The following is a 26,400-nucleotide window of genomic DNA, read 5'->3' as shown; positions in this document are numbered from 1 at the left end:
ACATGAACTGATGTAGGCTGAACTCGCTGACCCTAGGACTGTAAGGGTGGAGGTTACAGAAGCTGTGACCACAGTCTTGCAGAACTTCAACTATATGAAACTGATTCCAAAGGATCAGAGAATAGCAGATGTTGAAACTATTAAAAACAGTATAAAACTTTTCACAATCAGTCTTGTCAGTGGTAGGAAAGCCAAAAGAAGCCTTTCTCTATGACAGATTTAACTCTCACTTAGTGAACCATGGGTTAATTTGTATTTCAACTAGGTAGTGTTGCACTAATCTAAGCGATTCTTTGAAGAAGGTAATGCAGTAGATACTGTACATTTGGGCACTCAAAGGCATTTGATAAAGTACCACAATGCAAATCTATTCAGGAAACAGAAGAAGCTAACATTAAAAGACTTATTTGATTGGCAGACAGTCTGGTTGAGAATGGCAGTGATGAATGAGCATTTTCTTGACTGGGGAGAATAGATTCCTCCAGGAGACTGCAATCGGACCACTAATTCTCCAGCACTGTGCAAAAAGGGTGCAATTTCAAAGATTGTAGTTGGTTGTGTCAAGACAATGTATTGGTGAGAAAACTGGTGGCAGGAGAACCGGTAATATTATCCGGCACAAGGTAAGTACAATTTGGCATAACAAATGAAACTTTGGAAAAAAAATAACATGGAATATCCACAAAATCTACCATCTTGTACAGGATGCAGGAGTAAAAGCATCTGAACCATTTTACAGACAGAATAGGGAAACTTCTAACCTATTTTTGTTTGCATTTACACTGAGAAAAGATTTATTGCGTAAATATTAAGATAAAGGTTAGCTTTATTTGTCAGATGTACATTAAAACATACAGTAAATCTGTTGAATCATGCAGTAAATAAAGTGAATATGGTTGATGGTGATTAATTTGATCGAACGCCGATACCACTCTCAACAAGAAGTGCTTACAAGTACAACATTTTAGACTACAATAGCTCGTACTGTGCTAAACTGTTCTTGATTTGCCATTCATCTCCAATGCAAGGCCACAGAATCATCGTATAGTAGAAATCATATTGAGACTGGCTTAGAGTCATTACAGAGGGTTTGTCAGGACTGCACTAGGCAGGAGGGAGTTCAGGAATGAAAAATATCGTGACTATCAGATTATTTTCTTTTGAGAGAAAACAAAGATATTCCAAAGCATTAGGAAATGTTCTCTGTTTGGCGCTGGATTTAAAATAATTGGAGATAAGGAGAATTTTCAACAAATGTCATAACAATTAAAGAGCAGTTGGGTGCAACTCTAGCAGCCCAATTGAACAGTTCATAGATAAAAACCTCTGCTGGGTGGGGGCGTGGGTCAAAGTGGCAGTTCAGGATTAATCATATTCTCCCAATATGCTATTCTGTGATCTCAGATTTAAATCTATATTGGACAATTTGACCTTGAAATCGTAGGCAGAATGTGAAAACATTAAAAATCAAGAGATTCTGCAGATGCTGGAAATCCAGAGCAACACCTGCAAAATGCTGGAGGAACTCAGCAGGCCAAGCAGCATCTATAGAAAGGAATAAACAGTCGACATTTTGGGCCAAGACCCTTCATCTGGCAATGAAACCTGATGAAAGGTTTTGGTCAGAAACATTGACTGTTTATCCTTTTTTTCAGAACTGTTACATTGTGTCTAGTATATTGGATAAAATACAATTGTACCACCTTGTACTGTAATAACCCTAGCCCAGCAGTGGGATTCTGGATTAGTTCCTGAGGATTGGAGGGTGGCTAATGTAACCCCACTTATTAAAAAGGGAAGAGAAAAACCGGGGAATTATAGACCGGTTAGCCTGACATCGGTGGTGGGGAAAATGCTAGAGTCGGTTATCAAAGATGTGATAACAGCACATTTGGAAAGAGGTGAAATCATCGGACAAAGTCAGCATGGATTTGTGAAAGGAAAATCATGTCTGACGAATCTTATAGAACTTTTTGAAGATGTAACTAGTAGAGTGGATAGGGGAGAGCCAGTGGATGTGGTATATTTAGATTTTCAAAAGGCTTTTGACAAGGTCCCACACAGGAGATTAGGTATTGGGGATATGGTATTAATGTGGATAGAGAATTGGTTGGCAGACAGGAAGCAAAGAGTGGGAGTAAATGGGACCTTTTCAGAATGGCAGGCAGTGACTAGTGGGGTACCGCAAGGCTCAGTGCTGGGACCCTAGTTGTTTACAATATATATTAATGATTTAGACGAGGGAATTAAATGCAGCATCTCCAAGTTTGCGGATGACACGAAGCTGGACAGTGGTGTTAGCTGTGAGGAGGATGCTAAGAGGATGCAGGGTGACTTGGATAGGTTAGGTGAGTGGGCAAATTCATGGCAGATGCAATTTAATGTGGATAAATGTGAGGTTATCTACCTTGGTTGCAAGAACAGGAAAACAGATTATTATCTGAATGGTGGCCGATTAGGAAAAAGGGAGGTGCAACGAGACCTGGGTGTCATTGTACACCAGTCATTGAAGGTGGGCATGCAGGTACAGCAGGCAGTGAAAAAGGCAAATGGTATGTTGGCATTCATAGCAAAAGGATTTGAGTACAGGAGCAGGGAGGTTCTACTGCAGTTGTACAAGGCCTTGGTGAGACCGCACCTAGAATATTGTGTGCCGTTTTGGTCCCCTAATCGGAGGAAAGACATTCTTGCCAAAGAGGGAGTACAAAGAAGGTTCACCAGATTGATTCCTGGGATGGGGATTGATAGGGATCTTATTGAAACGTATAAAATTCTAAAGGGATTGGACAGGCTAGATGCAGGAAGATTGTTTCTGATGTTGGGGAAGTCCAGAATGAGGGGTCACAGTTTAAGGATAAAGGGGAAGCCTTTTAGGACCGAGATGAGGAAAAGCTTCTTCACACAGAGAGTGGTGAATCTGTGGAATTCTCTGCCACAGGAAACAGTTGAGGCTGGTTCATTGGCTATATTTAAGAGGAAGTTAGATATGGCCCTTGTGGCTAAAAGGATCAGGGGGTATGGAGAGAAAGCAGGTACAGGGTTCTGAGTTGGATGATCAGCCATGATCATACTGAATGGTGGTGCAGGCTCGAAGGGCCGAATGGCCTACTCCTGCACCTATTTTCTATGTTTCTATGAAATCTGGTTAAAATACTGAGATTCAGCAAGGTTCATTCCCCTGCATTCATGCCCACTGCAGCCAAATGAGACCAGTGACAATATAATGATAAACGTGACCTGATAGGCAGAGTAATCATTACTGCTTCTCATCTTATTTACTAAAACTTTGACATGACTGCATACTGAACTTTTCCGTAAAGCCCTCTGGGCCATTTGTCAGATGTAAAGATAACATCGGGATGCAGGTTACTATTGGCAGTTCAGCTGGTGGGATGAAAGGTTAGTTTTAGAGACCCACACTAGTGCTTGGGAGGGCAGTGGTGGAGTAACCAAAGTCGTGTAAAACTTAATATTTTGGATTGGATCGACCGAATAAATCAAAATGAATCTTGATTGAAAAGAGCAAGTTGTTTTTCCAATCAGGATTAGGGAAACATGCTGAAGAATGAAGAACAAAGTTGTTTTCACTGGAGTTCAAGTATGGATCAGGTTCAACAGGGATAGCTGCTGAGTAGATCTCCTTTTGTGCTGCCAGTGATTTGCCTGGAGCCCAGTCTCAACTCAGCTTCTACCATATGATGTGCGTCATCCTCCACACAAACCTAGGCACCAGTGATTAGTGACAAACCTAAAAACTTTTTGCATTGCGGGAAACACTGTACATCTGAAATATCACACTTCCCTTTGTTAGTGGTATCGTTATTTGATCGAATTAATCACCATTAACCATATTATTCAAATAAAACTCTTCCAGGTGTAAATGTAAATGCCAGAATGGGTTGAAAGGTTCTCCATTTTGGCTGGAAAATGTTTCCCAACTCCTGCAAGGCTGCAGTGAGCGACGGAGTGTCATATCTGAGGAGAAATAGACAGCAAGGACCCTGAAGAAAGGTTTCTTAGAGTGAGGTTGAATTTCACAGGTCAGGCAGCAATATGGAGAGAAATAAAGTTAAGAGTTCACATTGATGGCCATTTCAATTTCTGAGAGTCTGCGCAATTCTGACGATGATTTTGAGATCAGTGTAACCGCTTTCTTTTTTGTTTCTGCTGCGGGTTTACCCTGGGGACCAAGACAAGTACCTACATTGCTCAGAAGGTGAAAATCAGGTCTCCCTCATTCTCAGAAATTCCTGCATTCATTGTGAGAAAACCGTGCAGATTCCTGAGTTCTCCCAGCAGGACGTTACTAACCCAATCACAGGACTACAGCAAACACTCATCCCTCAGTGGCTGGAGAGAGCTGGCGTGAGCTTGCAAGGGCTACTTCCTGAGGGCACTGCTGTGGGCAAAGGTGCAAACAATATGAGGAAACTGACCTTTAATATAACTGAAACATAGTAAAGCGGTCACAGGAAATTGCTTTTCGCAATTTCTTTTATGGAGAATGTTGAAATAGTGATGGGAAAATTGCCAATGCCAGAAAAATGTCACAGGTGAATTTCACACCCATGTTTGCAAGGTTCTGGCTTTGATAATCCATGACAATTCTAGTCTGCTGCAGCAAACAACCTTATAAATCTATATACCCCACATTTGCCTCATGACAGCCACTGCGGCCCTTCTGCTGGGAGGAATGGAGAACGAATCACTACAGAACAAATCACTTAACACAAATACCCAGTTTCCTACCTGGTTTTAATCTGCATCACCACTGTGGACAATTCAGAACATTGACCAAACCCTCTGAATGGCCAGCTCTCTATTTTTGGCATTTTCATGACAACACACATTGTAACAGTAGCAAATCATGAACCAGAACACATATGGTCAAGAACCGCCTAAACCCAGATTCAAAGTAGACTGCAGCAGCTATTGCTGACAGTGCTGCTTTCTGACTTGTCAATTGTCAGTTTGCAGGCTGAGTGACATTTTGTGCTAACTTATGGCATACAGAGTGATTGCAAAGGTCATTTATTCATATGCTTTGAGACATTGTGAATGTAAAACACAGTTTTTTTGTTGCAGTAAATTCCTGCACGCTATTATGAAAAGGCTATTAAATGGTCTAATAACTTAGTGCCATGTTCCTTTCTATGCTATTCCAGCAGTGCATTGAGCAACATGCTGCAAGGAATCTGAATTCCCAAATGTTCTGAAAGTATGATGTAAATAAATTACCAATCTATTAAAAATGTCAGCGACAGAATCGCACTGGATTTTAATTTGAGGGACACGTTGATCGAGCATGTACATTGATAAGCTCTCTAAGTGCATTAGTCAGCAATGTTTTTACTGAACGATATTTTCCATGATAACCCCATTCTTTTGAGAAGCCTACATAAACATTACAGAAACAAAGGGTATTTTTAACCATTTGTTTGAATCACTGTTTTTTTGATTGCTTCAGCACCTCTCGTGACATCAGCAGAGAAGTGGTGGAAATCTGATTCACGTTGTTTTTCCAGAGTCACTGCCGCACTTTGCTGCAGCAAAATGAGTAGAAGGAGTCCTACGGACAATCCTTCTATTATCTCTGTAGCTATTACAGATTGCTCAGTTCAAGAAAAGCATGAAACAAAGTTTACTAAATTGTCCGTGATCATAACTACAATACAATAGATGAGGCCCACCTCAGGGTGGAGGAGCAACACCTTATATACTGTCTGGGTAGCATCCAACTTGATGGCATGAATTTCAATTTCTCCTTCCTGTAAGCAAATTCTTCCCCCCACCCCCCCCGCCCATCCCCACTCTGGCCTTTTATCTCTTCTCACCCGCCTATTACTTACCCTCGTGTCCCCTCCTTCCACCCTCCTCTCCTATCAGATTACTTCTTTTCCAGCCCTTGACCTTTCCCACCCACCTGACTTCACCTATCACCTTCCAACTAGCCTCCTTCCCTTCCCACATTTCCTTATTATGACATCTACCCCCTTCCTTCTCTGTCCTGAAGAAAATTCTCAGCCTGAAACGTCGACTATCTATTCGTCTCCATAGATGCTGCCTGACCTGCCGAGTTTCTCCCGCATTTTGTGTAGGTGGCCGTAGGTACTGAATGCCATTGCTCTGCCGTTGTCTCTTTGCTGGGCGATACTTTATTCATACAATATAAGTACAATAACAACGTTGTTTATGGTTGAGGCACCTATGGTGTAGGCTTCAGATAGTAGATGGGTGACTACCAGGACGGGTGAGTAAGTAATCAGTTAGTGTAGGGATCCCCTGTGGCTTTCCTCTCAACAACAAATATTCCCTGTTGGATGCTGCTGAGGGGGATGACCTATCAGGGCATATCAGCAGTAACCAGACAGTGGAACTCTGGCTGGCTCTGAGGGTCAGCAGGAAAGGGTAAAGCCAGGCAGAATGATGGTGAGAGGAGACTCAATAGTTAGGGGGAGGACGGGAGATTCTGTGGCCCCGAAAGAGAAGCCGGGACGGTGTGTTGCCTCGTTGGTGCTAGGCCCTGTATGTCTAAGAATGGTTGCGGAAGATTCTCAAGGGCGTGAGTGAGCAGCCAGAAGTCGTGGTGCACATTGGCACCAATGACAGGGATAGAATGTAGAAGGTCCTGCACAGTGAGTGTAGGGAGTTAGGAAAAGGCTGAAGAACAAGTTCCTCAAGGTAGTAATCTCTGGATTGCTCCCAGTGTCACCTGCTAGTCAGTGCAGGAATAGGATAATAGTACAGATGAATAAGTGGCTGAACTGGTGCAGGGGGCAGGGTTTCAGATTTGTGGATCATTGGGATCTTTCTGGAGAAGCTATGACCTGTACAAAAAGGACAAGTTATCCCTGAACTCGAGGAGGACCAATATCCTTGTGGCAGGTTTACTAGAGCCATTGGGGAGGGTTTAAACTAAGGTGGTACAGGGATGGGAACCAGAACGATAGGGCTAAGCATGGGTCAGTTGGTATACAAGTTGATGCAGAGGGTTGTGAGACTGTGATGATGGTCAGGCAGATGACAGGGCAGAATTGCAGTCAAGGGATGAGGTGAAGTGTAACATGGGAGCAAAATTAAAAAGGATGATGAATACAGGACTGGGCGTGTTATATTTGTAAGTATGTACAGGGAATAAGATGGTCTTGTAGCATAGTTAGAGACTGATGATGTGGGCATCACTGAAATATAGCTGAAAGAAGATCACAGTTGGGAGCTTAACAGTCAAGGATATGCATTATATCAAAGGACAAGCAGGAAGGCTGAGGGAGTGGGGCTGCTCTGTTGGTAAAAAATGAAATCAAAATCATTAGAAAGAGGTGACATACTGTAGGATTAGAAGGTGTAGAATCCCTGTGCGTAGAGTTCAGAAACTGCAAGGGTGAAAAGACCCTGATGGGAGTTAGATACAGGTCCTGAACAGTAGCCAGGATGTGGGATAAAAATCTCAACAGGAAATAGAAAAGGCATGTAAAAAAGGCAATGTTACAATCATCATGGGGTATTTCAAATTGCAGATATATTGGAACCATCAGGTTGGTGCTGGATGCCAAGCAATTTATAAAGTGCCAATGAGATGGATTTTTAGAGCAGCTTGTGTCTGAGCCCACTAGGAGAAAGGCAGTACTGGATTGGGCGTGATATAATGAACCAGATTAGATTAGGGAGTTTAAGGTAAAGGAACCCTTAGAAGACAGTGACCTTCATTTACTCTGCAGTTTGAAAGGGAGAAAATAAAGTCAGATGATTCCATATTACAATGTGCAAAGGGATTACAGAGGCATGAGAGAGCAACTGGCCAAAATTGATTGGAAGGAGAGACTAGCAAGGATAGTGGTAGAAAAGCAATGGCTGGAGCTTCTCAGAGCAATTGGAAAGCACAGTGTGGATGAACTTACTAAGTACTTTGCATCTGTCTTCACCGTGGACGACAAGAGCAGTATGCCAGAAATTTAGGAGTGCCAAGGGCCAGGAGTAAATGTCGTTACTAAAGAGAAGGTGCTTGGGAAGACTAAGGTCTGGAGGTAGATAAGTCACTTGGACCAGGTAGATTGCAGCTTTGGGTTCTGAATGAGGTAGCTGAAGAGATTGCAGAGGCATTAGTAGTGCTGTTTCAAGAATCACTAGATTTTGGAATGGTTCCTGAGGACTGGAAAATTGCAAATGTCACTTCACTCTTTAAGAAGGGAGGGAGACAGAAAGATGGTTGGGAAGATGTTGGAGTCAACTGTTAAGGACGGAGTTTCGAGTTACATGACGGCACATGACAAAGTAGGCCAAAGTCAGCATGGTTTCCTTAAGGGGAAATCTTACCTAACAAATCTGTTGAAATTATTTGTGGAAATAACAGGCAGGACAGACAAAGGAGAGTCTTTGACAATGTGCCACACTTGCGGTTGCTTAACAAGACAAGAACCCATGGTATTACTGGAAAGGTACTAGCATTGATAGAACATTGGCTGGTTGGCAGGAGGCAAAGAGTATGAGGCTTTTCTGGTTGGCTGCTGGTGATAAGTGGTATTTCTCATCAGGGAGTATTGGAACCACTTCTATTCATGTTATATGTCAATGATTTGGATGATGGAATTAATGGGTCTGTGGCCAAGTTTGCAGATGGTACAAAGATTGTTGGAGGGGGCGAATATTGTTGAGAAAGTGGGGTGTCTGCAGAAGGACATGGACAGTTGGGAGAATTTGCAAAGTAGCAGATGGAATATGGTGTAGGGAAGTGTATGGTCATGCAATATGGTAGAAGGAATAAAGGCAGACTATTTTCTAAATGGGGAGAAAATTCAAAAATCAGCAGTCTAATAAGACTCGGGAGTCCTTGAGCAGGAATCTTTAAAGGCGAACTTGCAGATTGAGTTGGGGGTAAGCCAGGCAAATGCAATGTTAGCATTCATTTCGAGAGGATGAGAACATAAGAGCAAAGGTGTGACACTGAGATTTTATAAGGCATTTGTCAGACTATACTTGGAGTATCGTGAGCAGTTCTGAGCCCTTCACCTAGGAAAAGATGTGCTGGCATTGGAGAAAGTCCGGAGGAAATTTATGAGAATGATTCTGGTAATGAAAGGGTTAATGTATGAAGAGCATTTGGTGGCTCTGTACTTGCTGGAGTTTAGAAGAATGAGGGGGGATCGCACTGAAATTGATTGAATATTGAAAGCCCAGAGGGTGTGTGTACATAGGAACGGAGGGCAGAGTCTCAGAGTAGAGGTGCATCCATGAAGAGATGAGAAGAACTTTCTTTAGCCAGAGGGCGGTAAATGTGTGGGATGCATTTCCACGGACAGCTGTGGAGGCCAGGTTACTGAATATATTTAAAGCAGAGGTTGATAGGCTCTCTGTAAGTCAGGCGTCAAACATTATGTGGAGGAGACAGGGTGGGATAATAAATCAGCCACGATGGAATGGTGGTGTAGACATGTGGGGCCAAGTGACCCAATTATGCTCCTATATCTTATGGTCTTCAGTCTTAAATGGTTTTGTATAACTTCTCTCATATAAATGACATCTCCAACTCTGCATCACTGCCAGGGTTTGACTGTAATATCTATGAAAACGTTACCAAATGAGCCATAACTGATGCAATCTAACTAAAAGCAACTGCCAGTTTTACATCAGGGCACTTCTTAAAATTATTTTTCTTTATCATTGGGAGTCAAGTTTCTGAAGATCGCAGTGAAAACTGAAATACATTTCTTCTCACATCTTGTTCCATCACGAAGCCCCAGGTTTATTGAGTTTCGTCTGTGCAGTGTGTAGCTTGTGTGGGGGTGCACTCAAAAACACTAAATGGAAAGAACGTAGATTCGTGAGTCAATACAAAACAACTGTAAACAGATAACAGAAAAAAGCAGGAACTTTCTGGTTGGTAAATCCTAGGCAGCACCTACTGCATTGAAGGGTCTTCACTCTGGCTCCCCGCTTTCTTTTCTGCTTACAGTCTGTCACCTTCCCAGTGCCCCTCCTTTTTCTTCCCTCTCCTCTCCAATTTGATTCCTTCTTCTTCAGCCCTTTACCTTTCACACCTATCAGCTTGCATCTTTGCACTTCTCCCCCCCCCCCCATTCACCTGTCTTCATCTGTCACCTTTAAGTTTATATTCCTTCCCTCCTCCCTTCTTATTCTGGCTTCTTCCCCCTTCCCTTCCAGTCCTGATAAAGAGTCTCAGCCTGAAATGTCAACTGCTTATTCCTTTCCATAGGTGCTGTCTGACCTGCTAAGTTCCTTCAGCATTTTGTGAATATTACTCCCAATGCTTTGAAACTTGGCAAAATCTTGAAATTAAAGGATGCTTAAATCATTTCTAGATCAATTGACATTTATAAAGCCCAGCATGTGAAAGCGAACCTGATTTTCCAATTTAGAGTATAAACATACAGATACCTTGTATTGCATATGAAGAATTTAGAATGTTTGATATTGAGTTGGCAGAGTGGGAGATCGCAGAGTGAGTTGGAGGCAGTTTCTTATGGACTTTACACACCAGTTTTGAAAAGTGAGCAGGGCTTGTTGGGAGTGAGATGAAGACTGTTTCTTGAGTACATTACATGTCAGTTTGAAAAAAAATGAGCGGAGCCTTTTGGGATGTCCACAGAAGAGGAGAATGCTTGAGTGAATAGAAACTTAGCGAGGTCCAATAAAAAGAAGTGAGGTTTAAGTGGACCAGTATTAGAGTGGTCAGGCTTTGGCTCAACAGGCTTGGGCAAGAACAGGTGCAGGTTAAAACTTAAGCTTGAGAAGTCAGAGATATAACTTCTGTAGGCAGGATGGTAGTTCAAGCAATAGAATGCTCCTCCTGTGACAGGGTACCTAGTGGTCATCCTAATGACTACATCTGCAGGAAGTGCTCTCAACCTCCTGGAGCTGGGTGTACTCAGGACCATCTGGGAGGCTGAAAACCTCATCGATGAGACATTTACTGAGGTGGTCACACCCAGAGTGCAGGCTTCAGATGGGTGACACCAGGAGAAGTGAAGGAAGTAATCAGTCAGTGCAGGGTTGCCCTGTAGCAACGTATACACCTCTGGATATTGCGGGGGGTGAAGTCCTATCACGGCACAGCAGAGCAGGCAGACCAATGGCACTGTGGCCAGCTCTGAGGCTCAGCAGGGAAGGGTAAAGTCAGACAGAGCGATAGTGATGGGTGGCTCGATAGTTCGGGGGATGGACGGCAGATTCTGTGGTTGCCCGGGTGGTGTGTTGCCTCCTCAGAGCAGCTGCAGAAGATTGAGCAGCCAGAGGTGGTGGTGCAAATTGGCACCAGTGGCACAGTAGAAAGGGGGACGAGGTCCTGTACCGTGAGTATAAGAAGAGGCTGAAGAGCAGAACCTCCTAAGCGGTCATCTCTGGATTGCTCCCAGTGCCATGTGCTAGTCAGAGCAGGAATTCCTGACAGTACAGATGAATGAGTGGCTGAGAAGGTGGTGTAGAGGGTCAGGTTTCAGATTTTTGAGTCATTGGGATCTCTCCTGGGAAAGGTACCTGTACAAAAGTGTCAATTTAAACCTGACCTCAAAGGGGACCAATATCCTAGTGAGCAGGCTTGCTAGAGCTGTTGGGGCTGGTTGAAACTAAGCTGGTAGGGGACTGGAAACTGGAGTGATAGGGCTGAGGATGAGGCAGTTGGCGTACAAGTTGATGCAGTGTGTAGTGAGAAAGGACAGCTGATGGCAGGGCAAAATTGCAGTCAGTGGGCTAAGTTGAAATGTAACATGGGGGAAATATTGAGAAGGGTGTTGAATACAGGACTAAAGGTGTTATATTTGAATGCACACAGTACACAGAATAAGGTAGATAATCTTGTGGTGCAGTTAGAGATTCGCAGGTATGATGTTATAGGCAACACTAAGTCATGGCTGAAAGATCATAGTTGGGAACTTAACATCCAAGGATACACATTGTATTGAAAGGATAGGCAGGTAGGCAGAGGAGTTGGGATGACTCTGTTGGTAAAAACTGAAATCAGATCCTTAGAAAGAGATGACATAGGATCAGAAGATATAGAATCCTCGCGGGTAGTTAAAAGCTGGAAGGGTAAAGAATACCCCAATGGAAGTTATATACAGCCCACCTAACAGTGGCCAGGATGTAGGGTATAAATTTCAAAGGGAAATAGAAAACATGTGTAATAAGAGCAATGTTAGCCATGGGGGATCTCAATATGCAGGAAGATTGCTAAAATTGGATGTAAGAGCCTTACAGTTGTGTAAAGGGAATTACGGAGTCTTGTGAGAGGAGCTGAGAGGAATGATGTCAGAGCAACAATAGCCGGTGTTTCTGGGGGAAATTCAGAAGGTGAAGGAAAGGTGCATGCCAAAGATGAAGTATTCTTAAGGAAGGATGAGGCAACTGTGGCTGACACAGGAATTCAAGGACAACATATAATATAGCAAAAATTAATGGGACAATAGAAGGTTTGGAAGCTTTTAAAAACAAACAGAAGGCAACTAAAAACAGCCATAAAGAGAGAAAGGATGAAATATGAAGATAAGCTAGCCAATAACATCAAATAGGGTCCAAACCGTTTTATTGGACTGCTGGAAAATGATGCAGGAGATGTACTAATGAAGGACTAATAAATGGCAGACAAACTTAATAAGTATTTTGAATCCGTCTTCACTGTGGAAAACACCAGCAGTGTGCCTGAGAATGCCAGAGGTTCCAGAGGTCTGGTTGCTTGCCAGTGACCAGAGGTGCTCTGCAGGGGTCGGTTTCAGGAGCGTTTCTTTGCACATTAATGCCAATGATTTGGATGAAAGAGTTGACAGTATTTTGGCCACATTTGCAGATGATACAAAAATAGGTGGGAAGAGGGTGGGTAGTGCTGAGGAAGCAGAGTGAGGGATGATAAATCAGCCATGTTGGAATGGCAGAGCAGACTCGATGGGCCGAACTCGTTTGCAAGAAGTTTTTTCTGCCTAGTTTCCCTGAGGTGCTCCTCAACCTCCTGAATAACTATCTAACAGGCAAAGAAAACACTAAGTGATCCCTCCCGTTACGATGCAGTTGTTCTAGAGCTGGACATCTCCCTGAAGTTCAAAAGGTGCCTCTCAGACTTACATGTAGGAGTTCCTAACTGAGCCGATACAGTAGTTGAAACTAATTCAAGCTTTACCAACATCCTGGCAAACTACTGCAAGAAAGACATGTGTTCTGTTTGCCTGCAGAGCAGCTGTGCAGTTCTTTGCACGTGGAATATTTTAGAATGTTTCTCAGATATGAAAAGGCAGAGCATGTTTGTTTGCTATTCTACTCTGAGCTACAGGGGCAGGTTTTGAAACGGGCTACACAGAAACACGTAACCGATGCTTTCTCTGCCCTCTTTTCTGGAACAATAGGCCTGGTAGTAACTCCAACGTACATTTGGAGTGGGGGTGCAAAGAAGTTTCGGAATGTCAGTTTGTGGTATCTCAGCGTCAAGAAATGCTGTTTGAAGTGGGTAGCCTTTGTCTCCCAGCAGTCACCTCTTGCATGTTGAAAGAGGCCAGGGAGACTGAACTGCTACAGAGTGAAAGCATCGTGACCGGTTTCAGTGAAACTGCTTTGCACTAATGTGAGTCTTTACTTGTGGTTGCAAGTTGAATGTTTATCGAATGGAATCCCTTACTGTTTATGAATGCCACTGATTGATCTGGGGATGTACAGATAGCCCTGTGTGTGCAGCTGATGACACACTGCAAATATGAGAAGCCAGCTGGAGATGCAGTCCCAAGGGCCCCGTTCCGTTCAAGTCATCGCAGGTAATTGCTTGGCTCCTGGTGACCAATGGCTTGCATTCTGCAAATTGGTGCAATTAACTGGAGACCCTGGACATTCCTGTTTGAACATGGTAGAATGATCCACTCATTTTCACACCCCTGGTTACAAGGAGGACCAGGTCCAGCACGGTAGTCTTTGTCTAGAAAGTTGCAGATTCCTGGCACCACTTGAAGAGAAATCCTCAGATCCAAGAGGTCAAGGAAACCATATGCTGTACCTTGGCTCATGCCTCCTATGAGCTAGCACAATCAGTGTTCCTTACTTTCCTAACCAGTTTAGTGATGGTCACCCTGTTGATCTTTTCTCTAACATAAGGCACATAAGATGTCAAGCAACCTGATCTTCAGTCTTCATTTCTCCAAAAGTTCATAGAATATAGAACAGTACAGTACCGCATGACCTCTTTAGCTCACAACGTTTGTGCTCAAGTATTAAACCCCTTAATCCATTCCACGATCAATCTAACCCTTCTCTTCCTACATGGCCCAACCTTCTAGTTTTCTTTTATTTATATGCCTTTTTCCTAATGTATCAACCTCCACCACCACCCCAAGCACTTACCTAAACAAGATTTCTTCTAGTATTAGCTTTATCACCCTGGGAGAAAGGTGCTGTCTGTCCACTCTATCTATACCACTTATAATCTTACACAGTTCTATCAAATTGCCTCTCATCCTGTCACTCCAAAGTGAAAAACTTTAACTCGCTCACCCTCTGCTTTTATAACATGTTCTCTCATCCAGAGTTCTGAAGTTCAATGTTCAATAGAAACCTCTGCAGCAAGAATTCTCTCGTTAACGGTGTCATCATATCCCTACTGTTTGCATTTTCAGAGGGTTGCATCTTCAAATTCCAGTCCGAATACTTGAGCACAAAAATTCAGGCTGAAACAGCAGTGAGACTGAGGGAATGCTGAGGAGTCAGAGATGCCATCCTTCAGCTAAATAAGGGTAGAGAGTAAGAACCATAGCAGAAGAATCTAAGACCAGACAGCATAGGTATAAGGTGAGGTACAAGAGGCTTCAAGGGAATCTGAGGAAAAATGTTTTCAGCCATAATATATGCTGTATGATGCTGTGAATCTAAATGGAGTCCTGTTCTCCCTCTCGAGGGCAAAAGTTCCCATGATGCAAACGTCAGGCTCTTTATTCTTCAATCAACATGACAAAAACAGATAATTGGTCATCGTGTGGAAATTGTCAGACACCTCACACACGACCACAGTGACTCACATCATACTGTTCATCACTGTTATGAGACAATTTAGGGGGTTCCACAATTGTGAAAGTCTCCCTGTCTTGTTTCAGTAGCAAGTTTCCGAAAACACAACAACTACACAAGCCATTTAATTTTGCGTCTTGGTGAAAATCTCAAAACCTTGTCTTATTTAAGTAATACAAACACATACTCTATAATTTTAATATTTCCCCTCAGAAGGAGAATCATGTTTCATATCAATGGCACGTATCGTGATCACATGGTATTAAAATCTATAAATTACAGTCAGAAGTACATATAAAAAATAAATTAAGTTGCAAAAGGAGAGGGAAAAAGTACTAAGGAAGTGTCTGTGGGCTCATTGTCCATTCCGTAATCTGATGGTGGAGGGGAAGAAGCTGTTCCTGAAACATTCAGTGTGTCTTCCAGTACCTCTTTGAAAGCAATGAGAAGAGGACACGTCCTGGGTGATGCGGTCTTCCTGAAGGTGTCCCTGATGCTGGGGAGGATAGTGCCCATGACGGTGCTGGCTGAGTTTGCAGCTTTCTGTAGCTTTTTCCGATCCTGCACAGAGGCTCCTCCATATCAAACGGTGATGTGATCAGTTAGAATGCTTGCCATGGTACATCCATAAATACTTGTGTGTACCTAATCAAATTCCAAATGGAATATAGCCACTGTTGTGCCCAGGATAGATCCTCAGAGATGTTGACACCAAGGAACTTGAAACTGCTTACCCTTTTCACTTCTGATCCCTCAATGAGGACTGGAGTGTGCTCCCTCAACTTCCCCTTCCGGAAGTCCACTATCAATTCCTTGGACTTATTGACATTGAGTGCAAGGTTGTTGCTGTGACACCACTCAAACCATCTGATCTACCTCACTCCTGTACACTTCCTCGTCACCATCTGAAATTCTGCCAGCAATAGTTGTGTCATCAGCAAGTTTATAGATGGCATTTGAACTGTGCCTATCCACACAATCATGGTGTAGAGAGACTAGAGTGGCAGGCTAAACACGTATCCTTGAGATGCACCAGTGTGGATTGTTTGCGAGGAGGAGATGTTGCTTCCAATCTGGTTTACCAGTGAGGATCTCAAAGATCCATTTGTAGAGGGAGGTGCAGAGACCCAGGTTTTGGAGTTTTTGATTACAACTGAGGGTATGATTGTATTGAAGCTAAGCTCTAGTCAATAAACAGCATCCATTCCTGATGTAAGTATTACTATTGTCCAGGTGATCTAAGGCCAAGTGGAGAGCCTGTGAGATTGCATCTGCTGTAGACCTCTTGTGGTGACAAACAAATTGTAGTGGGTCCTGGACCTTGCTTAGGCATGAGTTGATTCTAGCTATGACCAACCTCTCGAAGCACTTCATCACAGTAGATATGAGCGCAACGATAGCTGTTGCGGCTGCTGACCCTGCTGTTCTTGGGCACTGATATGATTGTCACCTTTTTGAAGCAGGTGTGGACCTCTTGACTATAGCAGTAAGGGATTGAAGATGTCCTTGAACACACCTGCCAGTTAGTTGGCACAGGTTATCAGAGCCCCACGAGATGCATCATCACCCTCTTGAAAGGTGTTCTGACATTGAGACAGAGATCACAGGGTCAGCAGATGCTGCAGGGATTTGCAGAGGTGTAGATTTATTCTCCCTTTCAAAGTATGCATAAAAGGTGCTGTGCCCATTTGCTGCTAATTTCAACCAGGCTAGCTACAAGAGTCGATTACCAAAATGTTTCCACATATCTTCTGTTCCACCAGAAGTCTGAACACCCTTGACCATTGCTACGTGATCACCTTGGACGCCACCAATCTACCCCTCACCCACATCTTGGTAAATCAGACAACCAAGCTATGCTCCTTACCCCAGTGTACAAACAGAAGCTGATACATGAAGAATCTATTACTGAAAGTCATACAGTACTGGTCTGAAGACACAGATGAGCTTTTATGCGACTGCTTTGAGTCAGCAGACCGGTCCATGTTCAAAAACACCATATACAGCCTAGTTGAGTAAGTTGCCACTAGCAAGGACTTTGTCAACAAGTGTTTTGAGGACTGTGTATCAAAGAAGACAATCCAGGTATTTCCGAACTGGGAAACTCGGATGAAATGGGAGATCCACTGCCTACTGAAGTCTAGGATTGCCACGTTCAAATCAGATGACCCTATACAAGAAATCAAGATCTGACTCTGCAAAGCTACCAGGTCTGCCAAGGGACAGTGCCAGTTCAAAACTGAGTCCAAGCGTGGCTCTGCTTACAATAATGGGCTACAAGCGAAGTTGAGCAGCATCCCTTCCTGCTGAGCCTAATGCTTTCTAACATTTTCAAGTAAAGGGGAATTGGAATGTCATCACTCACCCTGAACATACCTTAATGCCTGGTAGCTTTGAGAGGCTAGGCATGGCACACATTACCTCCAGCTCTAGTTCACTTACTGTTGACAAAGGTCTAGACACCATCTCCTTGGCCCTGAACATCTGAACAGTGGACACCTACATTCGATTTTTGTTTATTGATCACACCTCTGCCTTCGATATAATAATTCCTAGTTAACTCACCCCCAAACTTCTAGAAGTGGGACTCAACATCTCCCTTTGCAACTGCGTCCTTGACTTGCTGACTGACTGACTACATAAAACATAGAACAGTACAGCACAGTACAGGCCCTTCAGCCCACAATGTTGTCCCGACCCTTAAACTCTGCCTCCCATATAAACCCCACCTTAAATTCCTCCATATACCTGTCTAGTAGTCTCTTAAACTTCTCTTAAACCACCACTGACTCAGGCAGTGCATTGCACACACCAACCACTCTCTGAGTAAAAACCCTTCCTCTAATATCCTCCTTGAACTTCCCACCCCTTACCTTAAAGCCATGTCCTCTTGTACTGAGCAGTGGTGCCCTGGGGAAGAGGCGCTGGCTGTCCACTCTGTCTATTCCTCTTAGTATCTTGTACACCTCTATTATGTCTCCTCTCATCCACCTCCTCTCCAGAGAGTAAAGCCCTAGCTCCCTTAATCTCTGATCATAATGCATAATCTCTAAACCAGGCAGCATCCTGATAAATCTCCTCTATACCTTTTCAATGCTTTCACATCCTTCCTATAGGGAGGCGACCAGAACTGCACACAGTACTCCAAGTGTGACCTAGCCACAGTTTTATAGAGCTGCCTCAGTAAATTAGTAAACTTAGGTAGCTACATATCCACCACAGTTATCCTGAACACTGGTGCTCCACAAGCTGTCCTTAGTCCCTACTCTACTCCCTGAGGTTGAGAGGGTTCAAAGCAAACATCACTGCAGGCCTGTTCTGGCCCAAACACGCAGATGCCATGGCCAAGGAAAATCACCATCTATTTCCTCAGGAAGCTAAGATCAGTTATGTCCTTTTTGATCCTCAGCATTTTCTTTTTTATCAATGCATCATAGAAAGCATCCTATCCAGATGTCTCTCAGCTTCATATGACAGCCACCTTGCCTGAGACCACAAGAAACTGCGAAGAGTTGTGGACACAGCTTAGTGCATCATGAAACCCAGCCCCCTCTCCTTGGCCTCTGTCTAAACTTCCTACTGTCTTGGGAAAGCAGCCAGCATAATCAAAGACAACAATAACCCCAGATATTCTCTCTTCTCCTCCCTCAAAGTGAGCAGAAGATGCAGAAGCCTGAAGGCATATGCCACTGGACTTAATGACATCTACTGTGCTGTTACAAGACTATTGACCAAGTCCCTAGTTTGTTAAATTGGACTCCTAACGTCACCGTCTATCTCATTATGTTATTGCACATTACTGTCTGCCTGCTCTGCACTCTCTCTATAACTAACACTTCATTTTGCGTTCTCTAATCACTTTTCGATAGTACCTCAATGCATTGTGTAATGAATGAATGGTATGCAAGACAAGATTTTACACTGTAATTCGGTACATATGACAATAATAAACCAGCTTAACCAATATTTTGCACAAGTGCAATATGACATCTCAACCCTAATACACAATGCCCCAATCTATTGTGCTGTTAACCTGCGCTGCCTCATATGAGGAAATGTGGACATGCGCTCCAAGATCACCTGTGCATCAACACTCTTCAGATCCCTGACATTTCCACTATATGTCCTAACAGAATTTGACCTCCCGAGGTACATTAACTCTTCCATGTCTGGATTAACTTCCATTTGCCACTGCCCTGTCCAAATTTCCAGCTGATCCATGTCTCTCTGTACCTTCAGACAATCCATTTTGTGACTCCACCAATTTTTGTGTTGTCTTCAAATCTACTAATCATACCACCTACATTTTCATCCAAGAAATTTACAGCTGCATTTCACTAAATTTCTTTGCACTTTCAAAAGCTTCATTAAGCTGAATTACATAGTCCATGCACTATCAGGGAAATTAACATCCATCTAATTTCTGTCTGGATGGCATTTACCAAACCTGAAAGTGCCATGTAATGAGGTGCAGTTTATTGAAGTTTCATGTTCATTAAGGGAATAAAATGTTAAAATATCTCACTGTAATTATGTTTATAGATTAAAATAGTGAAAGCTATTATACTAAAATTGTTTACTTACATTACGTGTGGTATTTGTAACTTTAATTTTGCTATAAATGTGTAAATTTCATTGTTTGATATTTGTTCATACTTAAGGTTATCAAAATAAAATGTCTTCTGTTAATAACATAAATCAAAATGTGGAATAAATAAAAGATATTACCTATCAAGATCATTTTATTAACCAGAAGAAACTTTTTTTTAAAAAAACTTTATATTTATAAGCTTTTGTGATCTTGCTGAATTTGGATACCAAGTACAGATATTAAAATGTGCATTTCACTGCACAATTTTCCATCGTAAATGAACCCTTTATATCAAAGATAAACAGGTATTTTTGTTACAGAAGAAGTCTGACTGCTATATATTTAGTGCACATAGATATGTACTATTGCCAACAAACAAACAATGTATCCCTTTCATGGGAGTTCCTGTGCTTGATAAAATTTGATTCAATTATACTGATATACCAACGTGTAACGATAATAACTTTAATTAGAACAAGAACTCCGAAGATCTTTGTCAGAATCTCAAACTTACATTTCCTTTATACCACGTCTGACAAGCCCTACTGCATAGGTTCGAGAAAGTAATACAAAAATAACTGTAGAAGAAATGGATTGAAATGAAAAGCTTTACTGATCGTAAACAGTTAAGAATTAATTAAAAATCAACTTAATTTTATGAAGTAATGTGAAATCAATTCTCAAAGGTAGCTAATGTTAAAAGGTTAAAAAATTTTTGTTACTTCGGTAAATCATACTCATCGATATTCTTGCGAAAAGAATGGAAAAGTTGATTGGTTATATAACATTTCTAAAGCTTGTATCATATTGCTGCATCTCATGATATTTTAAAGTCATATTTGCCATTATTTCATTGCCTATTACAAACTTTGCTTTCTTATATAAACAATTCCAAGTTGCAAGTAAAGCTGGATGGCCGAGAAGAGTTTATTCATCATATATGCTGGGAAAGTACCAGATGCTTTTTCAATTCCAAATTAGTCTGCATGGCTCTGCTGTTGACACTTGGAATGGATCAGATGAGCAGCTGCTTAGTCAACAACTCCATACTGTTGATTATCTGCAAAGCTGATTTTCAGCATATTCTGAACTGCAATGCCAGTGCACTGCAGTGTAGAATGAGAGAATCAACTGGAGATCTGAGGTGGCTACATTTGATCGCTCCCTCTACCCGAGGCTCAGCACCCAATCACCTATTCTTCATTTGTCTTCCTAGCCTTACACCAACCACATCTGGTACATCAACAGTGGCCCAATCATTTGAATGGGGCTGCTGATCTTCTCTGAAAATGAAATATGTCTATTTTACTTTAATTTATGTGGTTTTATTTTATTTAATGTATATCAAGTAGATAAGTCAATGTATAACTGGTGACGTAAGAACTGTCAATACAAGCATGTCCTTTTACAGCAGCGAAGAGGAGGAATTTCTTTAGCCAGAGGGTGGTGAATTTGTGGAATTCATTGCCACAGGCAGCTGTGGAGGCCGAGTGATTGGGTATATTAAGAGTGGAGCTTGATAGGTTCTTGATTAGTAAGGGTATCAAAGGTTATGGGGAGAAGGTAGGAGAAGAGGGTTGAGAGGGATAATAATTTAGCATTGATGGAATGGCAGATCAAATCAATGGGCCAAATGGCCTAATCCTGCATTTACAGCCTCATCTTCAGCACAAAATGAGCTTTTTTGTAGGATTCATCAATTGGAGGGAAAATTAGTTTACTGCTCTATTTGTTTTTAAAATGATTTAAGTCCTTTACAATGATCCCTGGATGTCCAATCATCGGAGATGTTTGGGAACAATGAAATGGCTTTTGACTGCAGTAAGGGTTTCAGTTTGCACTGGTGTAGCCTGTCACCACTCGCAGCTCATTTAACATTTCAGAGCAAACGCAGTGGCAAGGTTGGAAAGAGCCCAAAAGTCACACTGGTCGATGCAGCTTCAGTGGGTGGCCACAAGCAGGGGTCAGTTCCATGAAATGTGACCCAGTATTGAAATTTACCAACCAAACTGATAGTTCTGTAATTAGATAATCTTAATAGCATCAATGATAATCACATACAGTATGTTCAATTTATTTTAAAGAAAAACAATAGTAATTTTATTTTAAATATTGAAGAGGCCATTAGAAATATAAAGGAAACAGTTCTAGAAATTTTATATTTTTCTAATCAGTCCTATGCTTTCACATTGTGAAAACAGATCATTTTGTAGTTTTCCCAAACCTCAAAAACTAAGTGAATTTTAACATAGCTTAAGACATTTCCATCAAAGTCATAAATGACTAAACTCATAAATATGGAGGAATATGGACGTCACACTCTATTGCAACCACATACACAGAAATTATATTTGATGGAAATTACATGAAAAGTGAGTATTGTGATAGCCACCTTCTTGTGTCAAAGTAACACCTGGTAATTTGTGAGACACACATGATTCCTGGACATGGAACTCAGCGTATTTCATCAAAGAAATGCAAGAAAAGTAGCAAATATAAATCGTCTAAGCGGCATAGGAACCCACAGAGTTTTAGCGAGACACAGCATGTAAGCAGGTTCTACAGCCCACTGAAAATCAATTACACATTTCCTACATTTATCTCAATTTTATTCTTTCATCCCTGTCAAACAAGTAGTTTCCTGCTTACCCACACCCGCACCCTCCCAAACCCAAACACTCTACCACTCACCTATTCGCTTACGGCAATTTACAGGGGCCGTCTGTATGGCTTAACAAAGTAGGAGGAAACTGGAGCACTTTGAGAAATCTCAAAGACATAATAAGAATGTGCAAAATTCACACAGACGGTGCCCAAGGTCAGAACTGGACACTGGTCTCTGGTATTGTGGGGCATTAATTCTGCTGTACCATTAGTAATTATGTTGCAGAATTTAAAATATAATTAGCATAAAGAAGAATAGAAGAATAAATATTCAGAATAACACTAGCAAGAAGTAATTTGTACAGGAGCTTGAAATGTGGTTAGAAAAGTAGAAAACATACTTCAAGTGTGGCTCCTTGCACTGGCGCCTGACAAGTCTAAACAGAATTAAGATAGATAACTTAAAGTACAACCAATAGTACGAGAAGCATCAATCTTTAATGAAAAAACATTAAAGCTGATTTTTTAAGGAGTCATCGTTTTGATGAATAAACTGCTTCAGAACTGTGAAATTAAGGTAATTCCTGGGATTATAGAATTAAATGAAATGTAGATCAAGCAAAATTAAAACTAAGAAACAATTGAAACAATCTTTCAGAAATTATAGTCAAACAAGTCAGAAAGATGTTTCAAAAATATTGTAATAATTTTAACAATTGAATCCTAAAGAAACTGGAAATTGTGTGTGTTCTAAATTCCCACAACAGATTATTAAATAGCTTGGTAATATTGCAACAAGCACATAATTTTAAAGAAAAGGGATGCTAAATTTTTTTTGAATATATTTATTTTGAAAGATGGTGTTTTCGAAAATCATAAAACAGCATTGTTTTAATAACACAGGCTGATTAACATAACTATTCAGCTTATGGAGATATATCCATATTTGGTATCATCAAAGTACATATTCTGTGTTTTTGAAAGTTCTAACAAGTGACATAATTACTAAAAGATAACAAGCTGTCACATTGGGAAATCCATAGGGTGGGTTGTGGGTGGGATGCATTAGTGGGAGGCTTCATATGGAAATATTCTTCACTGATTGTGCTTGATTGGGTTATCATGGGTGTCCATAAATGAGTCACAAATGAAATCAAGATGATTCTCCCACATACAGGTTTTGGTGTTTCCTAAAAAACACCCATGCATAACTGCATAAATAACTTTCCAAATTAAGCAGAAAAGAAGCCACATTAAGCTGATCAGGTGCCAAGTGTATCACTGCTCGTCTTCGGAAAGAGTTGGAATTGCGGGCACTCTGTGCAAAATTCGATTAGCGCAAGAATTCCAAAAAGAACTATGTTTCACATCATTTCATAAAATGAGGGCTTTGGGGAACTGGCACAGAGGAGTACTTGAGGCATGATCATGTCGAATGGCTGGACAGACTTGCAGGCCAGACAGCCTGCTCTTCCACTCTCGTAGACTTGGAACCAAATTCAAATTGTGCAACATTATTCTGTCAATGGACACCTGAAGCCACTTTGCATCTGACAGACTGCCCTGACTGTACCTGCATTACGATTAATAAAGATATGACAGCAATTATTGCACAAGATAATGCAGAAATCAAAAGGAAACATTGTATGTGTAAGTGACACTATGGATTCACTATCCAGGCACGGATGTGACCTTGGGCATGAACTCAGTGTACCTGAGTCAGGGTGTAATCTGCACTGTGTGCTTGATGGGCAGAAGCTGGACCCCAGCTGCAATATAGACTGATGACCTGTGACCAAACTCTTCTGTTCCTAAAGACCTGAAGTAGTGTAAAGTAAAACACGGCACTGTCGCAAAATCATTTGATTCTATTTCTATTAATGCTAAACTCAGCCATTCTTGTTGGGGCACCCTGGCCCCAGAGGAACACTGTTTCATTCGGCTGAATTCGTGTATGGTTGATTGATAATTAAATTTGAAGTTGAAATGTTTCCAAAGGCTCATTCTAAAGTGTGGCTATCATACTCCATTAGCGTTGCAGGATTAATTTTGCTCTTTCCCTGGAATTTCTTAAGGGAAAAAAGTAAATGAAACCAGAATTCCACACATCATACAAACTTCTTTTAAGACCTTGTGCGCTCTGAAGAATTTATTCATGACACAACAATGGAGCAATATGTCAACCTTGGATCAGGCGATCTCAATGGACTTCACTTAAATTGACATGTGCACAGAAAAAAGTCAGTCTTTAAAATGGTGAATTTTTCGCTCTTTATAACTACTAAGGGCCACAAAATATTTAAACTAGTGCATTAAATTTCAATAAAATTTAGGTGCTTTTATGACAGCCACATCCCAATTTACCCAATGTACTGTGCAGAAGAATAAAACATGAATTACAAAAGAACTACATTTTAAAATCAAAGGCTTTTGTGATAAATACCACGTACAGTTACTGACTTCAATTGCCGGCAACTTTCAGCCAATAAAGACCTCATTTAAACAAATACATCGTGTTCAATATCTTCAGTTAAATCTTTTGTCTTTTAAATGACATTTTGCTGGCCTGTTACAAGATGTGCTTGCACAGTAGCTTTCCAAATCTAATTCATATATACTACTACTCCCCAACAGAAATTGTTAACTATAACACAGATAAAATACTGTATTTTGTTCAGAGTATGATTCTGAGTTTTTATGCAATTTCTCAACTCTTATTTATTTAAAATGGTGAGTTAGGCCATATTTCACACAATAAAAACTCTTCAACAGCTTCTGTCATCATTCGGTTAAAAACAGAAGGTTTTTACAGTTAAAAATACCAAGAATTTTGTGAGCTCCCAAATTATGTGTCAACCTATGAAGAAACCTGTCTAAGCAATGAACTCAGAAATAGATTACTGGCAACTTCACAGGCAGGATTACTTCTATATATTAGTTGCCCATATTATCTTCTACTTAATGCTTTTTAAGTGCATTTTTCCTTCTTTTATTTTCTTAAAATTATACATTATAAATGAATTAACTCCCTTATTGTAATATTGGATTAGTGTAGTTATAATTTTAGTTTGCATTGATAATTATCTATCAGTCATCAAGTGTACTTTTCTGTCAAGCCTTACATCAAAGTTCATTGGAATTTTATAAGTCAAATGTACGAGGAAAGTAAGCTGTAAATGGCAGGACTTTACGGAACATTGCTGTACAGAAGGATCTCGGGGTAAAAGTTTATAGTTCCCTAGAAGTGGTGAAACAATTGATAGGGTAGTAAAGAAGGCATACAGCAGGATTATCTTTACTGGTCGGGGCACTGAATACATAATTCAGCAAATCACATTGCAGCTGCATTAAACTTTGGTTAGGCCACACTTAGAGAATTGTGTGAAGTACTGGCTACCACATTACAGGAAGCACATGAGGATGTAAGAGAAGTTCACCAGGATGTTGCCTGAATAGCTATAAGGAGAGGTTGGATACATCTGAATTATTTTCTCTGGAGCATCCGAGGCTGAGGGGTGACTTGACAAAGGTATTTAAAATTATGAGAGGCATAAACAGGATGAATAGAGTCTGTTCCCCAAGGCAGGAATGTCAAATACTAGAGGGTATAGCTTTTACACGAGAGGGAGAAAGTTTAATGGAGATTTATGAGACAAGTTTTATTTTTACACAGACACTGGTAGGTGCCTGTATCATGCTGTCAGGAGAATTGGTTGAAGCAGATACCACAGTAACATTTACAAAGCACATAGACAGGCACATGACCAGGCAAGGAATGGAGAAGTGTAGACTTTGCACAGGCAGATGGGATTCGTTTAACCTGGCACAATGGCTGGCACAGACAGTTCCTGGCTGTACAGTTCTATGCTCTATAAATGGACAAACCATGCACATTGAATCTAATTATCTGCTGGAAAATTGGTGATATGATTGGCGGTCTTAAAAGGAACCTGCACACATTGTTTGTGTAAAGATATTGGCTTCTTAAAGTAACTTTTGAAGCTTCGTAGATTTTTTTTTCCAGTTTGCTGCCAAGATTCACATCACTCACACCACAAAAACAGAAAAGTACAGCAAAGTCTACTGGCTGCAAAACCTGGATGAAGCCAAATTTGTAAACAGGTTAAACATTCGAGCTGTGGCTTTGGATAGCATTTTAGAGTCAGGTTAATTTTGCACCCAATTTGAGTCACTGGGTCAGTCAAAAACTGAACACA

The 26,400-nt window shown here is 41.3% G+C and overlaps 1 protein-coding gene across 1 annotated transcript in view; it reads right to left on the bottom strand.

Annotated features, from left to right (window-relative positions):
* Positions 1 to 26,400, bottom strand: part of cd247 (CD247 molecule) — a 107,502-nt gene that overhangs the window by 54,209 nt on the left and 26,893 nt on the right. The gene's annotated exons all lie outside the window — the stretch shown is intronic.

The sequence above is a fragment of the Hypanus sabinus genome, chromosome 4 (assembly GCF_030144855.1).
Source record: "Hypanus sabinus isolate sHypSab1 chromosome 4, sHypSab1.hap1, whole genome shotgun sequence".
Taxonomy (NCBI): domain Eukaryota; kingdom Metazoa; phylum Chordata; class Chondrichthyes; order Myliobatiformes; family Dasyatidae; genus Hypanus; species Hypanus sabinus.
Note: the sequence above shows the minus strand (reverse complement) of the source record. Positions and strands in the feature narration are given on the sequence as shown.